The 23,586-nt window shown below is 36.9% G+C and overlaps 1 pseudogene; it reads left to right on the top strand.

The window, feature by feature from the left end:
- Positions 1 to 20,228: 20,228 nt before the first annotated feature.
- LOC142224706 (uncharacterized) lies at positions 20,229 to 20,890 on the top strand (annotated as a pseudogene).
- Positions 20,891 to 23,586: the final 2,696 nt, after the last annotated feature.

The following is a 23,586-nucleotide window of genomic DNA, read 5'->3' as shown; positions in this document are numbered from 1 at the left end:
CACATAAAACAAACATATTAATGTTTCGGCAGTATGCAATAATATATGTGCTTCCTGCAAAATATGTTTGGAACATATGTTAAAGAAGCGATTTTTTTTGAGGGTGCTGGCTTGAGAGTTATCTGACAAATCGCACTCAATGTGTAGTATTTGATAACATTATTTCGGAATCGATACATGTGCCTTCTGGTGTTCCTCAAGGCAGTCATCTTGGACCTTCATTGTTCTGTTTATTTTTAAATTACCTTCCATCAGCAATTCGATTTGGTAATACACTTATGTATGCTGACGATGTTAAAATTATGAAAATTATCTCTTTTTATAGATTGAACCACATTGATACAAATTACTATATTAATAACGACATGCTCGAACTTTTGAATCCTTTGAGGATCTCGGAATACTGTTGGATCGGAGACTAGATTTTAGATCTCAAATATCTATGACCTTCAATAAATCATATGGATCACTTGGATTTGTCAAACGCTGGAGTAAGGATTTTCTGACCCATTTGTAACAAGGAATTTGTACACTTCACTTGTGCGTCCAATCCTTGAATATGGATCTGTAATATGGGACCCACAGTATCAAATACACTGCAACCGTTTTGAATCTGTACAAAAGCAGTTTCTACTGTTTTGTTTACGTCGGAACAACTAGACTCCTCAAATCATGCCATCTTAGGAAAGACTTTCACTTGTCAAATTGCCTACACTGAAAAGTAGACGTACTATGCTGAATATCTGTTTTATGGTTGATGTTGTAAATGGTAGATTTAAATCTGAGTTCATTCTTAACAGTATCTCATTCAATATACCGTCAAGACCTACTCGTAATTTTGAACTGCTTCGCATTCAGTACTTTTGCACAAACTTTCGATCCTGTTCGCCGACTATGTGATGAGTTTAATAAATAGTATAAATATTTTGATCTTTTAGAAGATAAATATATTATAAAAAGAAATATAACACTATTATTAAATACTTAGGCATAAGATACCATTTGTAAATAACATATTGTAGTATAGCATTGTTAATCTGTAAAGATTACTCCATAGATGAATAATAAAAAAAAAAAAAACATGAAAAATGTTATGTTCTTAAAAATACTTTGTGTAAGGGTATCCATCACATGTAAACTTGTATGCTAAGTGTACTCATTATATTATGACCAATCGTAGAATGCAAGTGTGATGTTGTCTTTGTCTCTTCAAATTACTCTCAGTAAAATCTCATCACATGTAAACTTGCTTTCTCAGAGCAAGCATGACTACTAAAAGAATGCAAGTGAGTTGTTGTTTGTTCTATAAATAGACATTAGCTTATGTGGAGGTTTTAGCTTCAACTTATTATAACAGGAGATGGATGAGTGAGTAGAACACAGGAGTAGGTTCGAAACCGGCGACGGTGAAAATCAAGTAAGTAAAAAAAAACATAATATGTAATGGTGGGAATGTTTAATTAAAGTAAGGTACATAAGAAAAATTATATGAAACATAAAAAATATGGAAGTTTGTATATATTTTTTTTTTGTCTGAGCACATTTCAAAATTACACTTTTGTATGCCTTATTAAATGCCTGCATTTGCAGAGGTTTTCCATGACTGTCAAAAGAGCCATTATAATAGCGCTCTTTTTGCAGTATATTTTTTCCGCCCTACTATGAGAAGCTTAAGAGGAGACCTCCTCCCCAATGACACGCGAGTACGTATGTGCTTTGCATGCCTACTGCATGTGTTGGGAGGCATTATAAAACGCCTGCTGTACACCTATTTCCGCTGCTGGGGATGGGTCTGAGACTGGCCCTTCTTGGCGTTACATACAAATGCACAATCTTGTTATACCCTGTACCACAATAGTGGTGAGTGTCGAAATGGTGGTATTGAGATAGTAGTTGTCATTGACACCTGTTTCAAGAGCACCATGTTACTTTTTCAAAGTGACCATGTAGCATTTTTGTCGCAAAAATATTTTTTCTCGTCAAAATAACATGCTTTACGAAATCAGATACATAATTTCCGAGAAAAGAACATGGTTTCGACAAACATGCCACATGTTTTCCGTGAAAAAGAAACATTTTGCTCTTGGAACATGATTGTGGTGATCATATTTCTTCTTTGCGTGTATTGAGATGACGAATAATCGTGTATATTTGCATGATTTGACATCGGATTTGTTCAGTCAAATGCTTATAACTTTGTCGTTTTTCTTCTAGTTGCTATTATTACTTACGTTAGAGTATCATATATACGACCATGAAGAGAACCCATTTTTTTTCAATGGTTTGTACTGTTCCGGCGGAAAAGGGTCACAGTAAAACAGGATTCTTTATTTTTTAATTTGTCTTTTTTGCATCGATGTTTTTTGAACCACTTAACTTGTCACAGATCCAATTGTGCACTATTATACGTAATCTCAATACCTTTCATTTAAGTTTCAACAACGATGTAATCGGACATTTCTAACTCGAAATATAATTTGTTTAGTGAAAAAAGAGCGAAAAACTAAAAATAATGGGATATCTCAAAATCTGTTTCATAAAAAATTAAAAAAAAAAATCGAATTCAGCAGATCAAAATACATAAGAAAAATCACATCTCATAAAGTAGTGGAATTAATTGTTTTTTGGGAGCCACCGTGGTGCAATGGTTAGCATGCCCGCCTTGCATACACAAGGTCGTGGGTTCGATTCCTGCTACGACCGAACACCAAAAAGTTTTTCAGCGGTGGATTATCCCAACTCAGTAATGCTGGTGACATTTCTGAGGATTTCAAAGCTTCTCTAAGTGGTTTCACTGGAATGTGGAACGCCGTTCGGACTCGACTATAAAAAGGAGGTCCCTTGTCATTGAGCTTAACATGGAATCGGGCAGCACTCAGTGATAAGAGAGAAGTTCACCACTGTGGTATCACAATGGACTGAATAGTCTAAGTGAGCCTGATACATCGGGCTGCCACATAACCTAACCTAACCTAATTGTCTTCTTACACTAATAGAAAAAGTTTCGTTATATTAACGAAATGTGTCGTTAAAAGTCAGCCAATGAAATAAATTCGTTAATATAACGAATTTTCTGCAAATTAACGTAACGTTTGGTACTATTAATGAATATTTTCATTGTATTAATGAAAATGTTTCGTTATATCAATGAAAATTTTTCGTTGGCTGACTTTTAATGAAATTTTCTTTGTGTGTACATATCCTTTTTGGAATTAATTAGTTATATTTAAAATTTGTAGGATATTCTTTAATACTTACAAAAGCTACCAATGCATCCAGAAAAATTCACAGTTTGGTGCGGTTTATGCGTTGGTGCCCTCATTGGGCCGTACTTCGTCAAAAATGGTGCGAATCGTAAAGTAATTAAGAATGATGAGCGCTATTGTGTGATGAGATGAAGAGCTTGATTTGCACGACATGTGGTTTCAACAAGACGGTGTCGCATGCCACACAACACGCGTTACTATGTACTTATTGAGAGGCGAGTTCGGTGAACATACTGGCCGAAATGCATTATGAGCAGAAACAGCGGAAAAGTCAAAAATTACTAAATGATCCAGTTGAAATTACTTTAGAACACATTGGAAAGTGCAAATCAAAAGTAGTTTTAAAACTTGGGCAAAAAAACTTTCAATGTTTAAGAAATTTCTGCAATTTGCGTGAAATCAAGGAGAGCAAAAAATTAAAAATTTAGCGCTTAAATTTTTTCGCAATTAAAGTGAATAAAGAACAAGAAAAAGGTGGCAGATAAGTCCCCGGTCTGACACATAGATGGCGTCGCTAGTATTAAATGCATATTATTTTTATATAGTACCAACCTTCGAATGATTCGTGTCAAAACTTGACGTCCGTAAGTCAATTAGTTTGTGAGATAGAGCGTCTTTTATGAAGCAACTTTTGTTATTGTGCAAAAAATGGAAAAAAGGAATTTCGTGTTTTGATAAAATACTGTTTTCTGAAGGGGGAAAAATACGGTGGAAGCAAAAACTTGATAATGAGTTTCCGGACTCTGCCCCAGGGAAATCAACAATAATTGATTGGTATGCAAAATTCAAGCGTGGTAAATGAGCACGGAGGACGGTGAACGCAGTGGACGTCCGAAAGAGGTGGTTACCGACGAAAACATCAAAAAAATCCACAAAATGATTTTGAATGACCGTAAAATGAAGTTGATCGAGATAGCAGTGGCCTTAAAGATATCAAAGGAACGTGTTGGTCATATCATTCATCAATATTTGGATAGGCGGAAGCTCTGTGCAAAATTGGTGCCGCGCGAGCTCACATTTGACCAAAAACAACAACGTGTTGATGATTCTGAGCGGTGTTTGCAGCTGTTAACTCGTAATACACCCGAGTTTTTCCGTCGATATATGACAATGGATGATATGTGACATGGCTCCATCACTACACTCCTGAGTCCAATCGACAGTCGGCTGAGTGGACAGCGACCGGTGAACCGTCTCCGAAGCGTGGAAAGACTCAAAAGTCCGCTGGCAATGTAATGGCCTCTGTTTTTTGGAATGCGCATGGAATAATTTTTATCGATTATCTTGAGAAGGGAAAAACCATCAACAGTGACTATTATATGGCGTTATTGGAGCGTTTGAAGGTCGAATTCGCGGCAAAACGGCCCGATATGAAGAAAAAAAAAGTGTTTTTCCACCAAGACAACGCACCGTGCCACAAGTCATTGAGAACGATGCCAACGATTCATGAATTGGGCTTCGAATTGCTTCCCCACCCACCATATTCTCCAGATCTGGCCCTCAGCGAATTTTTCTTTTTCTCAGACCTCAAAAGGATGCTCGCAGGGAAAAAATTTGGCTGCAATGAAGAGGTGATCGCCGAAACTGAGGCCTATTTTGAGGCAAAAACGAAGGAGTACTACCAAAATGGTATCAAAAAAATTGAAAGGTCGTTATAATCGTTGTATCGCTCTTGAAGGGAACTAAGTTGAATAATAAAAACGAATTTTGACAAAAAAAATGTGTTTTTCTTTGTTAGACCGGGGACTTATCAGCCAACCTGGTACCTGTGTTTGTGTTTTGTGGTATTGTAAAAATGGAAAACAATCTACGTTATTGAAGGTAAGCAATTGTGAAATGTGAATACCGTTTTCCATTGAAGCCTATTTACATTAGGTTAGGTTAGGTTAAAGTCGCAGCCCGATTAAGATTCAGGCTCACTTAGACTATTCAGTCCATTGTGATACCATATTTACTAAAAGTACCTATTACATATGGTTAGGTTAGGTTAAAGTGGCAGCCCGATTAAGATTCAGGCTCACTTAGACTATTCAGTCCATTGTGATACCACATTAACTAAAAGTACCTATTACATATGGGCACTTCTAGTTTTAACCGCTGAACCTTCTTGATTATTTTTCTTTGTTGAACCAACCAGATTGTTCCAAAAACATTAGCAGACTGCTTAAGTTAACGTTTTCCAGATCCGCCAGTAATCTGAAGCTATATGCTCCTAAAAGTTGCTTGCGCTTTACACAAAATGCAGGACACTCACACAAGAGGTGTTTAATTGATTCCTTTTCCTCCACATCATGACAGTTCATACACAGTTCGCCTATCAGTGTGCGGTTTAAGTTTAAATGGGGCCATAGTTGCTTGGTGTCGTTACAGCCCTTGCAATTCTCCCATCGAACATTTGCCATTATAACAGCCTTCTCACGCAGTATGAGCTTGCAGGTAGCCAGGGGCATACCAACAGATTCTAGTTCCCCTGGAATATGTAAGGTAGTCCCTAGCCTTGCCAACTCATCCGCTTCGCAGTTCCCCGGTATGGTCCTATGGCCAGGCACCCATATTAGGTGAATATTGTACTGCTCAGCCATCTCGTTGAGAGATTTGCGGCAGTCTATGGCCGTTTTCGAGTTAAGGAACACAGAGTCCAAGGATTTTATTGCAGGTTGACTGTCTGAGTATATATTAATGCCAATATTTGTTGGAACATTACTTCTCAGCCAATTCACCACCTATCTTATTGCCAATATTTCAGCCTGAAAAACACTACAGTGATTAGATAATCTTTTCGTTATTCGAATTTCCAGATCTTTAGAATATACTCCGAAACCCACTTGGCCATCCAATTTGGAGCCATCAGTGTAGAAATCTATATATCCTTTATTCCCCGGGGTCCGTGTACACCACGCCTCACTGTTGGGAATTAGAGTCTCAAACTTTTTGTCGAAAAGTGGACTCGCCAAAGTGTAATCCACTACGTTAGGCACATCTGGCATAATTTTGAGGACCGAACTGTGACCGTAACTTTTTTCCGACCACAGCGATAGCTCGCGCAACCGCACAGCCGTTGTTGCAGCTGACTGTTTGGCCAAAATGTCTAAAGGCAATAGATGCAGTATGACATTAAGGGAGTTTGTTCCTGTCTTGCTGAATGCACCTGAAATACACATGCACGCCATACGCTGAACTTTGTCTAAACTTGTCGGCTGGTGAAGTGCCGGTAACCAGACTACAACACCATATAGCATTATAGGTCTAACCACTGCCGTGTATAGCCAATGTAAAATTTTTGGTTTTAGTCCCCACTTTTTCCCTATTGCCTTCTAGCACGAGTACAAAGCTATCGTGGCTTTTCTCGCCCTCTCTTCAATATTAAGCCTAAAATTCAGATTCCTGTCCAAAATAACGCCAAGGTATTTTGCACACTCACCAAAGGGAATTTCAGTACCCCCTAAGGAAATGGGCCTAACCGTGGGAGTTTTGCGATCTTTGCAGTACATGACTAGTTCTGTCTTTGCTGGATTTACACCAAGACCATTATGTTTCGCCCATTTCTCAGTCATCCGGAGAGCTCTCTGTATAATATCTCTGATTGTGGATGGAAATTTTCCCCTGACTGCTAGCGACACATCATCTGCGTATGCCACCACTTTTATCCTTTCCTTTTCTAGGGAAACCAGAAGGTTGTTTATAGCAACATTCCAAAGAAGAGGTGATAGAACTCCTCCTTGGGGAGTGCCTCTGTTCACATACCTTTGTATGTTTGCTTGCCCTAGTGTGGCTGAAATACGCCTCTTTATTAGAAGTTCGTCTAACAGCCTAAGTATACCTGGATCAACATTCAAAGTTGTCAGTCCATTTAATATCGAGCTCGGATGGACATTATTGAACGCCCCTTCGATGTCTAGAAACGCCACGATTGTGTATTCATTGACAGATAGTGAGCTTTCAATAAAGCTGACTAGTTCATACAAAGCGGTCTCAGTAGACCTGCCCTTCGAGTATGCATGCTGTCGTTTCGAGAGCAAACTTGAATCCACGCTAGTTCTAAGATACATGTCTATCATCCTCTCCAGGGTCTTAAGTAGGAATGAGGATAAGCTGATTGGTCGGAAATCCTTCGCACTCGAGTGAGAGGCTTTTCCTGCTTTAGGTATGAAGACGACTTTTGTTTCCCTCCACTTTTCTGGAATATATGCTAAGTTTACACATCGTTTATATATCACCGTCATCCAGGGGATAATTCTTTCAGCCACTGCTTGTAATTCCGCCGGAGTGATTCCATCAGCTCCGGGGGATTTGAATGGTCCAAAGCTATTTAAAGCCCATTTTATTCTAGATTCCGACACAATTTCCTCGATAGGAAATGACCGCTGAGCATCTGTTACACCACCAGAACATGGTTCAACCGTCTGATTTCCAGGGAAGTGTGTGTCCAAAAGTACCTCCAACGTCTCCAACTGGACGTTGTCCAATTTCCCTCCGATATTTTAATGAAACCTGGAGCGGTGTTAGTGGATGCTAGTGCCTTCCGTAGTCTGGAAGTCTCTGACGTATTCTCAATACTGCTACAGTTATCATCCCAAGAGTTTTGTTGAGACCTTCTCAGTTCTCGTTTATATGATCTCAGATTCATCTTGTAAGTGTCCCAATCCTCCGGAGCTCTTGTGGACTTTGCTTTGTTAAAGAGCTTCCTGCAGGATTTCCTCATATTACTTAACTCCGTAGTCCACCATGGCGGCCGAGTTTTTCCCCTTGGCTTTCCTCTAGGGCAAGCAGCTTTCAGTGACATATTGAAGGCCTTAGTAATCCGCTCCACTGCGTGTTCGATATCTTGCACAGTGCTCATATTTGTCTCTGTTTACATTAAGCGGACTAAAATAATATATTTTTTATTCATTTCTTTTCGTGAAATTGACCACTCAATCCCGGTATGGGTATTTTTGAAGATTCGCCCTGAAGTTGCGAAGTTGCGTTGGCATTAAATTGCATTTTTGTTTTACCTGCCTTTTTCAGTTTGAACCCAAGTAGAGAGCAGTATATCTGATATATAAACTAATGAGCTGAATTATGTAATGGTAAAAAAAGTTCTTTTTTTTATTAAAAAAAATGAAAAATAAAAAAATATGTATTTTCCATTTATATTTTTTCTATTTCCAGAATTTGCAAAGTATCATCAATATAATACCAAATATTACATTGTTTTGCCATTATTTTTGTCTTTGATTGGTTCAAATTTTAATAGACGACTTCAAAGTGTGGAAATTTTGGAAAGGAATTGTTATTAAAATTTAATTACCGAGCTCCTTAATACACCTTTTTATGCTAAAAGAAGATTATAAATCTGCAACCTGGAACTAAAAATTTAACTTGATATTCTATGCAGGTAATGTTTAACAAAATTAACTTTTAATTGAACTAAATTAAATTCGAATTTTTCTGTTTACTTTCAGAAAAACTAATTTAGCTTACAGGCTGCTGACTTATTGGAAATCTAGGCGCATCCAAATACTAGAAGGAACATGCTGACATCGTTAATATGATAAGGAAGATAATGATTTATATCGTTAATTTTTTTAACCCTTTAGTTGTTATTGAACATAATTGTATGTCTAAGTTATGTTAGAACAAAACACACTAATAACAAAAGCCAAATTCTTTAGTCTATAGCATAATTAAGAAAAATAAAATATTGAAGATTTTTTATAAGAAACGCATATTTTCTATTATGAAACTAAATAAGATATATACATTTTTTGATTGAAATTTATTGCAAATATCAATTACTAATATAATTGAATCAATCAAATAGTTGATTGATTTTTGTCGCGAAATTAATTAAAATTTTAATTGATTCAATTAAAACTGTGATTGAATTTTATGTCAAAACCAATCACGTTTTTAATTGATCCAATCAAATAATTAATTGATTCCGTGACAAAATTCAATTAAATTTTTAATTGAAAATCGTGTTGGTTTTCAATCAAAATGGGTGATTAATACTATCATTTTCGTGATTGAAGAGATTTCAATTAAAACAAGTATATACGGCCGTAAGTTCGGCCAGGCCGAATCTTATGTACCCTCCACCATGGATTGCGTAGAAACTTCTACGAAAGACTGTCATCCACAATCGAAATACTTGGGTTGTGGTATCTTAAAACTTCTTAACATCGTTTTCTAAATTGTGAGTTAGTCTATACGTGATAGAGAGTCAGAATTGAAATATGTGGGTCGCTTATATGGGGGCTATATACAATTATGAACTTGATATGGACCAATTTTTGTGTGATTGGAAATCGATTTATCTGAGGGATATATATAACTATAGACCGATATGGACCTAGTTTGGCATGGTTGTTAACGCCCATATACTAGCACAATGTACCAAATTTCAACTCACTCGGATGAAATTTGCTCCTCCAAAAGGCTCCAAAACCAAATCTCGGGATCGGTTTATATGGGGCTATATATGATTATGGACTGATATGGTCCACTTTTGGCATGGTTGTTAAATATCATATACGATCACCACGTACCAAATTTCAAGCAGATCGGATGAATTTTGCTTCTCCAAAAGGCACCGGAGGTCAAATCTGGGGATCGGTTTATATGGGAGCTATATATAATTATGGGCTGATCGGAACCAATTCCTGCATGGTTGTTGGATACCATATACTAACATCACGTACCAAATTTCAACCGAATGGGAAGAATTTTGCTCTTCCAAGGGGCTCCGGAGGTCAAATCTGGGGATCGGTTTATATGGGGCCTATATATAATTATGGACCGATATCGACCAATTTTTGCATGGAAGTTTGAGGCCATATATTAACACCTCGTACCAAATTTCAACTGAATCAGATGAATTTTGGTCTTCCAAGAGGTTCCGGAGGTCAAATCTGGTGATCGGTTTATATGGGGGCTATATATAATTATGGACCGATGTGGACCAATTTTTGCATGGTTGTTAGAGACCATATATTAACACCATGTACCAAATTTCAACTCACTCGGATCAAATTTGCTCCTCCAAGAGGCTCCAAAACCAAATCTCGGGATCGGTTTATATGGGGCTATATATGATTATGGACTGATATGGTCCACTTTTGGCATGGTTGTTAAATATCATATACGATCACCACGTATCAACTTTCAAGCAGATCGGATGAATTTTGCTTCTCCAAAATGCACCGGAGGTCAAATCTGGTGATCGGTTTATATGGGGGCTATATATAATTATGAACCGATGTGGACCAATTTTTGCATGGTTGTTAGAGACCATATACTAACATCACGTACCAAATTTCGGCCGGATCGGATGAAATTTGCTTCTCTTAGAGGCCTCGCAAGCCAAATCGGGGGATCGGTTTATATGGGGGCTATATATAATTATGGACCGATGTGGACCAATTTTTGCATGGTTATTAGAGACCATATACTAACACCATGTACCAAATTTCAGCCGGATCGGATGAAATTTGCTTCTCTTAGAGGCCTCGCAAGCCAAATTTGGGGGTGCGTTTATAGCTTGTTTCGTTCGGAAGTTAGCGTGATTTCAACAGACGGACGGACGGACGGACATGCTCAGATCGACTCAGAATTTCACCACGACCCAGAATATATATACTTTATGGGGTCTTAGAGCAATATTTCGATGTGTTACAAACGGAATGACAAAGTTAATATACACTGAAAAAACAGTGAACCCTTTTCCATTGCAAAATGAACTAAACTGTAGTAATATTGACCATGATTTAGCCCTTAAGATTTTTTTCAACTTGTCTAGTTTATAATTTTCTTAAATTTTAGTTCATCAATAACATTGTATTTTAGTTCATTTTTACAACACCATAAGATTTATATACCCCTACCAAGTTAAAAAGTCAATATTATTTTGGTTTACTTGCTTATTTTGAGGGATACCCGATAACAAAAATTGATTAACAGTCTGTTTAAAATGTCGACAACTAAACTATTTTTAAATCAATCCTTCCACAGTACAGAGAAATTAAATAATTAAAGGAACAACAAATCGTTTTGCTATTATGAAAATGTTCATACATTAAAATTAAACTTTCTTTAAGCAAAAGTACTTTATTATAAAAACTTATGATGAAAGTTCTTAATACAATGCTTTTGTGAATAAAAATTATGACCACGTGGAACAGAGAGTAGTTCATTTGAACTCGCTGTTTGGACATTTTAACTTATCCTTTTTTTATTCATCGTAGGTAATTTTTTCACACATCTTGCTGGAAAAAAAATGGAAGCAATAATGAAAATTGTTCAAAATTAACACCATGTAATGATATATAATTGTTTAATTCTTCATTTTAGGTTGTAACCATATTTAGGGGCATTTTATGAAATGGAGTAAGGAATTCAACTTTTCTTTGGAAAACGTATCTCATAAAATGTGTACCTGAAACAATTAGAGAAATAATGAAGTATTCTATAAACTCATAAAACTGTGTTGTTATCGATGTGAAGGAAAAATGTATATTCTAGTTGAAAGAAAGACAAAGTTTTAATATAAAACTTACCAATTCTCTATTAAATTGTACGCTGAGGGGAAATATAAAAAGTTGTCCAAATTTATTTGGGTTACTCTAAAATTAAATATTTATTTTTTACATTAATTAAAATTATTAAATAGGTTTCCAAAAAATCTAATGAAAAAAATAATAATATGCATAAAAATATTATGGTTGACCCTAGACAGTCATCATTCGTCAAAACGAAGACACGTAATTAAATTTTCGATTTAAAATGTATTTTAGTGTATTGGTAAATGTAAGTTATACTAATTCGACCGTTTTATGAATTTTTGTTTTATACTAATTAAAACCAAATTGAATAAGGAAATAAATTCAAGTTTGGTTCACTTTTTCGCTCAAGATGAAAATTATAGCGTCTTGAAATGAGCCGTAGTCAAAATGACGAAGGATGACGTTAATGCACAAAAAATAAGGATGACTGTACAGGGTTAAAAGAAAGTTAAAGAATCCTTACCAATTCACTATTAAATTACAAGCAAAGGAGTACTAAAAATTTTTCCAAATTTTAAGGGGTTATTCTGAAATTAAATATTTGTTTTTTACATTAAAAATATAACATTGGTTTCCAAAAAATTTGATTAAAGAAATACTAACATAAGGTATTAAAAACCTGTAATTTTGATGATAAAAAGGTCATAAAAACGTAAATATTCTAGTTGAAAGAAAGCCAATTTTTAAAAGAAAACTTACCAATGCTCTATTTTTTAAATTTGTTTGAATCCATCTGGAGTTGCTCTGAAATTAAATATTGCTTTTACAACAAAGAAAAACATTAAACTGGTTTCCAAAAAAATTAATTAACAAATAATAATATACATAAAAAATATTCTTTTTAAAAGAAATCCATATTAAAAAAATACTTACCAATTTATGACTAAACTGTACGCTGAGATATAACAAAAATTTTCCAAATTCATCTGGAATTGAATATTAATTTTTTACATTGAATAATGAAAATTTCAATACACCTTCAATTCCAACATATTTTACTAAATATTCTTAATAACTTTTTTCTAAACTACCGATAAAATATTAATAACTTTCATTTAAAAGGTTTAATAAACAAACACCAATATATGTCTCAAAAATCCAAAATATTCCATGCCTTTATATTCCCATGTTGCATACCTGCTTAAAAGATGCAACAACCCACGCCAACGCCAACTGTACAACTGAAGCATGCCAAACAAAACCAAGCAAAGCCAAAACCAAAGACAATAAACTCTAGGAAGATAGGAAATTGGCTACTGAGGAGATCAAACCATTTACCGTGTTAGTTTCATACTCGAACCAAACGCGTATACGACAAGTATTGACATAGCATTAAAACGCAAATAAAAATAAATTTAGTGAACGAAATAAATTTCCATAAAGGGGAAAATGTAATTTTTTTGTTGTAGCCTAAAATTTAACATTGTTTCATTAAGAAAATTAAGTTTTTCATTAAAAAAATAAAAACGAAAAATAAATAAAAAAATTACAAACATGTATGGAACTAACATGGTAAATGCAACATTTGGTATGACGCAAGCCAATTTCATATCTTCCTCAAGTTTATTGTCTTTGGCCAAAACATCCCTACAACAACAAAAACACATGTGCCTTTATTGAAAACAACACCTCATCCAGCCAAAAACCATCAACGAATAACAAACACACGCACACACAAACCACTAAATGAACAAAAATAAAAACAACCCCACGCTCATGTATACACAACAAAACTCAAGTAACATCATCTTTACATTAATCACATTCCACTATTCCGATAAAGATCTCTGTACTATGCATTAGTTCATCGCATCCAAGGCCGTATTCAGGGGGGGGGGGGATGAGGGGGATCAAACCCCCCCCCCCGAAATGAATGAATATTTTTGTATAAATAAATATATATTTTTAGCTGCATAGAAAAATCTTATCGAAGATGCTGAAGAAAAGCTGGAGATTTTATTTTGAAAAACGCTTACCTATAAAACTTGCACAAATCATAGAATACTAGTTGAAAAGCCCGTCAAACGACGGTCGAAAAAAACAAATTGTTTTTGTTCTCGCACCACAAATTTCATTTTTGGAAAATGTATTTCTGCTTTTTATGTGTGTTTGTTGTTCTTTTTGTGAACATGACTCGCTTTGTTTGGCCATAGAACAACAACGAAACAGCCAAACACATGTGTGTAAATGAAATGGAGCAAAACCTGCGAAAAGAACCTGCCTAATTTAGCGATGGAAGCAATAAAGAGATATTTCCAAACGTGCATATTTTAAAAATTTTGGTCACTTTGCCAGTTACTCAGGGATGGAAAATACAATTTTTAAGAAAGTACAAAAAAGGTATTTTTTGATCGGAAAGGTACTTGTTCCTAAATTTCAACAAAAATTTCACTTGAATATTATTGTCAAGACACTGAATTTTAAAGAAAATAAAATTTTGACAAAATTTTCTATATAAATAAAATTTTGCAAAAATTTTCTATAGAAATAAAATTTTCCATTCGTTTTGTTTTGTTATTGTTGGTTTTGATCTTTAAGCATTGTTGTTTTTTTGTTGCAGCTTAAAACCATACATTGACTAAACTACAAGTGTAGTTTAACCAACAGAGGAAAGGAATGTTTGTCAAATTTATTTGGGCAAAGACTTATAGACTGCAAGATGGTTGGATGGTTTCGGAATTACCACATTCCTTATCAGCATCCTCTATTTGCAGCAAAACTATCAACCAATTATCAGAATAAATTCAGGCAGTTCATTAAACCCAACAATGAACCACACTTGAACCCTCCGAAAAAAGGTTTTGTATGATAGCCGGTGGAAAATGTTATTTCAACCGTCGAACGGAACGGACGTGTTTTTTAATAGCGGATAAAATCATCGTAATAAGTACCTACTACGAATTTCAAGTGTGGTGGGATATTAGGCCACCATGCAGAGAAATTCAAAGACATCCACTGGGTTGCTAACTTCAGGGCCCAGTGGACGGGTATCGACTGGAGTTATAAATTTGGGCAATGACCAAGAGTTAGGCCCAATTAGTCGACCTGTAGACGGGTCGACAGGTGGCGACAATTTGACAAGTCGGACCTTTTCCAAGGTAACGGCATCAAAAGGAGGTAATCCCTCACGAAAGAGATTCAAAGAACGCAGAAATGCTTTGTTTATCCTAAAGAAATTAGGATCAGTCGACCCAAGCACGTTGTCGGCTAAACAAAGCGATTCCTTAAAATGGGCTCAAGGAATTCTTGAGGCTGGAAAAAGGGAACGATCACCGGATGAGCTGCCATCCTCCAAAAGGGATCAACGATCGTTTGCCTCAGTTGCTAAAGACAGCCTTGTGATGGCTATCATAAATAAAGGAGCATTGGACGGTATGGTTCCAAAGCAAAAATGGGGGGAAATTGAGAATGCTTTGTCTGGCGTCTACTCACAGGTGCTGGAAAAGTTTCCCGGCCCAGATCCTCGACACCAAGAGGCTGGTTGGTATCAAGGACGATTTAAGCTAGTCGCATTTGAGGACCAGAGGTCTATAGAATGTTTTAAAGCTGCTCTGATACTAATTGGTGAAGTTTGGGAAGGAGCTGCTCTAGAGTTAGTCGAGAAGAAAGACATACCGGCTAGACCAAGAGCACATGCGTGGATACCTGCAAACCCTCCTGACCCTGAATCTATTTTAAATAGACTGAAACAATGCAATCCAGATCTTCCAACAGCTGATTGGAAGGTTGGCCGTTTGGATGAAGTGGATGGGCCAAGACGGCATGCAGTGTTTATATTGAACACTCAGTCTTTGCCACATCTAGCAAAGTCCGAGGGCCGTGTATGTTATGGCTTTCATTATATCCAAATGAAGGTGTATAAAAACGATCAGCTAAAGGATTCAGAAATGGACAAGCCTCTGTCTGAATCAGAAGTAAGCGGATCCTCTTGCGAAGTCGAGGGGGATACCAAGACATTTGAAGACATGGATAGATACCGTATGCGTGAGGAGGCTTCTACTGCCTCAGAACTCACCAAAGTTGAACCTATGGTTATTGCGAGAGTCACCGATATCTCTGAAGAGGACATTCTTGATGACTCGATTGAAGCGGCTGATGTGACGGTTGTTGAAAATCTCGATGGTCCTACGGATCCTCCAGATAAATCTTCATCATTGTAAGGCTGCATGTGCTGCCTTAAAAGTTCTCCTGATGAAAGGGGACATAGATATAGTGCTATAAACAACCTTCTGGTTTCCCTAGAAAAAGAAAGGATAAAAGTGGTGGCATACGCAGATGATGTGTCGCTAGCAGTCAGGGGAAAATTCCCATCCACAATCAGAGATATTATACAGAGAGCTCTCCGGATGACTGAGAAATGGGCGAAACATAATGGTCTTGGTGTAAATCCAGCAAAGACAGAACTAGTCATGTACTGCAAAGATCGCAAAACTCCCACAGTTAGGCCTATTTCCTTAGGGGGTATTGAAATTCCCTTTGGTGATTGTGCAAAATACCTTGGCGTTATTTTGGACAGGAAGCTGAACTTTAAGCTTAATATTGAAGAAAGGGCGAGGAAGGCAACTATAGCTTTGTACTCGTGCAAAAAGGCAATAGGAAAAAAGTGGGGACTAAAACCAAAAATTGTGCATTGGCTATACACGGCAGTGGTTAGACCTATAATGCTATATGGTGTTGTAGTCTGGTGGCCGGCACTTCAGAAACCGACTGGTTTAGATAAAGTTCAGCGTATGGCGTGTTTGTGTATTTCAGGCGCATTCAGCAAGACAGGAACAAATTCCCTTAATGTCATGCTGCATCTATTGCCTTTAGACATTTTGGCCAAACAGTCAGCTGCAACAACGGCTGTGCGGTTGCGCGAAAAATGGTTACGGTCACAGTTCTGTCCTCAAAATAATGTCAGATGTGCCTAACGTAGTGGATTACACTTTGGCGAGTCCACTTTTCGACAAAAAGTTTGAGACTCTAATCCCCAACAGTGAGGCGTGGTGCACACAGACCCCGGGGAATAAAGAATATATAGATTTCTACACTGATGGCTCCAAATTGGATGGACAAGTGGGTTTCGGAGTATATTCTAATGATCTGGAACTTCAAATAGCGAAAAGATTACCTAATCACTGTAGTGTTTTTCAGGCTGAAATATTAGCAATAAGAGAGGTGGCGAATTGGCTGAGAAGTAATGTTCCAAAAAATGTGGGCATTAATATATACTCAGACAGTCAACCTGCAATAAAATCCTTGGACTCTGTGTTCCTCAACTCGAAAACGGCCATCGATTGCCGCAAATCTCTCAATGAGATGGCTGAGCAGTACAATATTCACCTAATATGGGTGCCTGGCCATAGGAACATACCGGGGAACTGCGAAGCGGATGAGTTGGCAAGGCTAGGGACTACCTTACATATTCCAGGGGAACTAGAATTTGTTGGTATGCCCCTAGCTACCTGCAAGCTCATGCTGCGTGAGAAGGCTGTTATGATGGCAAATGTTCGATGGGAGAATTGCAAGGGTTGTAACGACACCAAGCAAATATGGCCCCATTTCAACTTAAACCGCACACTAGATATGCTAATGTTCTCGAGACGTCAGATATCACTCCTGATATCTGCTATAACGGGTCGCTGCCTGATAGGAGATTTTGCAAAAACTATTGGCGCGAAGTATAATGACTATTGTATGAGCTGTCATGATGCGGAGGAAAAAGAATCAATTAAACACCTCTTGTGTGAGTGTCCTGCATTTTGTGTAAAGCGCAAGCAACTTTTAGGAGCATATAGCTTCAGATTACTGGCGGATCTGGATAACGTTAACTTAAGCAGTCTGCTAATATTTTTGGAACAATCTGGTTGGTTCAACAAAGAAAAATAATCAAGAAGGTTCAGCGGTTAAAACTAGAAGTGCCCATATGTAATAGGTACTTTTAGTTAATGTGGTATCACAATGGACTGAATAGTCTAAGTGAGCCTGAATCTTAATCGGGCTGCCACTTTAACCTATCCTAACCATGATAGCCGGCTTATGCCGAAATAAATTTGCAAAAAAATTCTATAGAAAAAAAATTTTGCAAAATTTTTTCTATAGAAATAAAATTTTGCAAAAATTTCCTATAGAAATAAAATTTTTACAAAATTTTCAATTGAAATAAAATTTTGACAAAATTTTATATAAAAATAAAATTTTGCAAAAATTCTATATAGAAATAAAATGTTGACAACATTTTCTACCGAAATAAAAAATCGATAATATAGAATCGCATTCTTTTTTCGACTAAAACATTCTTGAAGTTCAATAAAATCCTGTTTTTGACTATGTCTTTTACAAAATCGAGATTTTCTTCCCACATGAACATGTCTGTTTTGCCATATTTGTAAAAGACTATTAGCAAATAAGGTTGATAAAGACTTTCTCAAAATATTAAAATATTTTGTCAAAGCTATTGTACCATAAATCTGATATCGACTCAAAAATGTCTACACAAAAGGTACTAAATCATTCGCGGGGGTACTACGTTACTGACCGGGGTGAAAAAGTTTTGAAAAAAGTATTATAGTACTGCATTTTCCATCCCTGCAGTTACTACGTGCTCATCCGAACGTCCATTTTCAACAATGAAGAGATTCATGGCTGAACAAGAAGGTTAAATCATGCGGCCATGTGATTACAATTTTTTTATTTCGACCAAATTTTAAGATGTCAAAATCATATGTTTATGGTGATTGCAGCTCTCCAAATGACACTGCTGATTTTGACTTCTTAAAATTGTAAACAACATATTGAAATTTGTTCTTTTTGTTATCGTGATTCAACCTCCTTATTCAGCCATGGAAGAGATTAAAGACGTATCTTAGAAATTCGACTAGCGAGAGTAGACTCAAAGGATTGGCATTAATGTCGGTTCATCGCCGAATAAATGTGCCGACTGAAGAAGTCATTGATTTATTTGCTGCCCAAAAAGCCCGTCGGTTCAATTTAATATTATAAAAATATTGTATACATACCTATGCATAATTAAAATTTTCTACACATGAGATTATATGAATATTTTTTTATGTTGAACCCCCCCCCCGAATTAAAATCCTGGCTACGGTCTTGATCGCATCTGCTGACAATTTACTCTAAGAATAATATTCGTAAAGGCACACCAGTTTATGAACGATGAAACGTTTAACTTAAAATTTGCAACATTTTCATGAAATGTTATCTACCATTTTTGACGAAAATGTCTATAAATTTAATTACATGTGAACTAAAAATATTTCATTGTGTAATTTTTTACCAACAATTATTAACTATAGGAATTGTCAGTAAGAAATTGCTATCCACTTTCAATTTCATTTTCGTAAAAAAATATTTTCTCATACAAAAAAATCTTATAGTAAATTGCACTTATTATTTAGAAAATACTTTACATTTCACAAGTAGTTTTATAGCATGACAAACGAATTTTTAACTACCAGTTAAGAAATTTTTTAAGGAAATTTCCGTTGTATTTTGTAGGCCATGAACTAAACGATTGCTACTTAGAATTTGTAAAATTTCCTTTCGAGTAGTTAATTTTCGTTGAAGATACGAAAAATGAACTAAAATTCTGGAAAATTCTTGTAATAAATTATTGTAAAAATCTTTTTAAATTTACGAGACACTTTTTTTCTGTGTACCCCCCATCCTATGGTGGAGGGTATAATAAGAGAAAATGGCCGATTGGGACAACGCATGAACACACGAAGATCATTGGCATCATACAATCTCTTGGCATTCCAATATGATCCCACTGAAAATTTGATGATGAAAATTTAGATATTGGACCAATGACGACTATATGCCGATATTGCAATGCGTTAAAGTTCAAAAGAGAAACGGCTGGATTGTGCTGCGCAAGTGGGAAAGTCAAACTGGATCTATTACTTACACCACCACAGCCACTGAAATCATTGATCGACGGAAGTGATCCCGATTCAAGCCATTTTCTTCAACACATCCTTGAATACAATAACTGCTTTCGCATGACTTCCTTTGGAGCTAATATCATTCGAGAAGGCGGTTTCATGCCGACTTGCAAGGTAAAAGATACAACACACATAACCAATCACTCACACCAACACAATGAATTGCAACACATAACAACTACATATACACCACTCGATCAGAAGTTATACCGTATTTCTTCAATAAATGATTGTTTGCAAATACAGATACAAGGACAAATATATCATTTGCATGGTTCAATGGTGCCAACATTAGATGAACCGCATCAATTTCTGCAAATTTATTTCATTTCGTCGATGGTGGATCAGCTACATGTGCGGTGCAATATACAGGGAACACAACGGTTAAAGAGACGAATTATTGAACAATTGCAAGCATTTTTCATGCTAATAATGCTGTCGTTAATATGTTTAAAACAGCATTGGAACGAATGCCATCGGATACGCACAAATTTGTCATAAGAGCGGATTGTGCCCCAACAGGTGAACATGTGCGAAGATTCAATGCACGTTTAGCGAAGAAGCAATATCATGCATCGTGTAAACGAGACACATCGTTTGTATGATGCGTTACAATATCCAATCATTTATTGGCAAGGGCAAGACGGATACGACATCACGTTGAAGATGGTCGATCCTATTACAGGTACACACTAATTATTGCTATTATTTGTTTCCATTAACAACTCATTTAATTTCGCATTTTCAGGGCTATCAACGAATAAAAATCTTAGCGCAATGAATTACAATGCGTATCGTATGATGATTCGTACACATGAGGAGAATGTCATTCTTAAGTGCCGTCGGCTATATGTATGTCAAAGTCGGGACCGAACGTTTAGGCTTCATCTGATTCAATCAGGCAAAGCTACGATCTGAGGACTATGTACACTTGCGTGATGCTATTCATTCAGATGGTGATGTTGAGAATATTGGACGTCTGACGATTCTCCCATCATCTTATACCGGAAGCCCACGTCACATGCACGAATGCACTCAAGATGCTATAACATACGTGCAAACTAATGGAACTCCGGATTTATTTATTACGTTCACATGCAATCCGAAGTGGACGGAAATTGAATTGAGTTGAAACCGGGCCAAAAACCGCAAGATCACCATGACATAATCGCCAGAGTATTTCAGCAAAAACTCAAGGTTATGATGGATGTCCTTACTAAGTATCGAGTTATTGGTGACACACGTTGTTATATGTACTCGGTGAAATGGCAGAAGCGTGGACTACCGCATGCTCATATACTAATTTGGTTAAATCAAGATATTGAGATTGGAAATGAATTTATTGTACCATATTGCCCGCTTCTATCACGAATTTTCGAAACACATACAAACGTTGAGAGTTGTCATTCGCGAAATCAATCAAATATTTGCGCATGTATGTCACAAAAGGCAGTGACATGGCTGTGTTCGGTATTGAGTCGGAAAATGCGAATGACGAAATCAGTAACTTCCAAATGGGCAGATACGACAGTACTAATGAAGCATTGTGGCGATTATTTTCATTTCAAATTCATGAAGGATATCCCACAGTTGTACACTTAGCAGTGCATTTGGAAAATGACCAAAGAGTTTACTTCACTAAGGCTAATGCGGCACAACGAGCTGAGAGACCACTATCGACAACATTGACTAGCTTCTTTGCAATGTGTGAAGCAGATCTGAAGGATCTTTGGCGGTTTAATAATATTGTTGGCAGGCGATTTCAGGCAGACGTTGCCAATAATTCCCCGTGGAACGCCTGCAGATGAATTGAATGCTTGGCTGAAGGCATCACATTTATGGAATGACGTAAAAATATTATCGCTAACCACTAATATTGTTAGCTGTTGGAAATGGAAAAGTCCCAGTTGATGCGACAACTGGTTTAATTACTCTTACCAACGACTTTTGCCAATTTATAGACTCTCAATTAGCTCATATTGAAAATGTTTTCCCAAATATTAGTGAGAATTATCAGAATTATGCTTGGTTAAGTCAACGAGCAATTCTTGCGGCAAAAATAATGATGTACACGCACTGAATTTCACCATTCAATCAAAAATTGCTGGCGATTTGGTAACATACAAATCCGTTGATTCCGTAATAAATACAGATGATGTTGTAAATTATCCAACGGAGTTTTTGAACTCTCTGGATTTACCAGGATTTCCACCACATAACTTGCAACTCAAAGTTGGTACGGTTATTATGATATTGCGTAATTTGAATCCACCGCGACTTTGCAACGGAACTCGACTTTCGGTAAAATACGCAGGTGAAAATGTATGTATTCCTCGAATACCAATGATTCCGACAGATCTTCCGTTTGTCTTCAAAAGATTGCAATTTCCAGTTCGCCTTGCGTTCGCAATGACCATTAACAAGTCGCAAGGCCAATCGCTTAGTGTTTGCGGGATAAATTTAGAAAATCATTGTTTTTCACATGGTCAGTTATACGTTGCTTGTTCACGAGTTAGGAAACCATCCGCTTTGTTTGTGTTAACGTTAGACCAAAAAACTAAAAATTTGGTTTACCAAAGACTTCAATGAAACTTCAATGAAACGAATAATTTGCGGACACGTATAACGCTTCGATTCAGTAATTACTTTGGATTCACTTTCATTTAGACAAGTTCAACTAAATAACACTTTATTTTTGTAATCGAAATAAATTCATTACTGCTGTGAAATGAAATAAAATTTTTCTTTTTCAAATATAAAACAAATTACAAATTTTTTCTTTATCTTTTAATCACCAAACGAAATGTTGCATAAAACGAAGCTAGCTAGTGTTCACATAAAACACATAAAACATAGTGTTCACATAATAAAACAATTCACTCTTCAGTTGTCAAAATTCCGTCCAAGCAAGAAGAGCAGCGTATCAAAATTTTGCTCGCGCATCGCGAAAATCCGAGCTACTCGCACGCAAATCTGGCAAAATCGCTAAAAGTTGCCAAATCAAACGTTACAAATGTAATTAAAGTGTTTGGAGAACGTCTGTCGACAGCCAGGAAGTCTGGATCGGGGGGAAATCGAAAACCGGAAGCCGCTGAGACGACAAAGAGAGTTGCCGGTAGTTTCAAGCGAAACCTTAACCACTCTCTCCGAGATGCCGCAAATAAGCTGGGTGTATCGTCTACAACCGTGCATCGAGCCAAAAAACGAGCCGGACTATCGACTTACAAGAAGGTAGTGACTCCAAATCGCGATGATAAACAAAATACGACGGCCAAAGCGCGATCCCGGAGGCTGTACACGACGATGCTGACGAAGTTTGACTGCGTGGTAATGGACGACGAAACCTACGTCAAAGCCGACTACAAGCAGCTTCGGGGACAGGAGTTTTATACGGCAAAAGGAAGGGGAAAGGTAGCAGATATTTGCAAGCACATAAAACTGTCAAAGTTCGCAAAGAAATATCTGGTTTGGCAAGCCATCTGTACCTGTGGCTTGAAAAGCAGCATTTTCATAGCTTCCGGGACTGTCAACCAAGAAATTTACGTGAAAGAGTGTTTGAATAAACGTCTGCTGCCTTTCCTGAAGAAACACGGTTGTTCCGTACTGTTTTGGCCGGATTTGGCATCTTGCCATTACGGTAAAAAGGCCATGGAGTGGTACGCCGCCAACAACGTGCAGGTGGTTCCCAAGGACAAGAACCCTCCCAACACGCCAGAGCTCCGCCCAATTAAGAAATACTGGGCTATTGTCAAGCGGAACCTAAAGAAGACCAACAAAACTGCTAAGGACGAGCAGCAGTTCAAGGCAAACTGGCTTTCTGCGGCGAAG

This window comes from Haematobia irritans, chromosome 2 (assembly GCF_050003625.1).
Source record: "Haematobia irritans isolate KBUSLIRL chromosome 2, ASM5000362v1, whole genome shotgun sequence".
In the NCBI taxonomy this organism is placed as follows: Eukaryota; Metazoa; Arthropoda; class Insecta; order Diptera; family Muscidae; genus Haematobia; species Haematobia irritans.
Note: the sequence above shows the minus strand (reverse complement) of the source record. Positions and strands in the feature narration are given on the sequence as shown.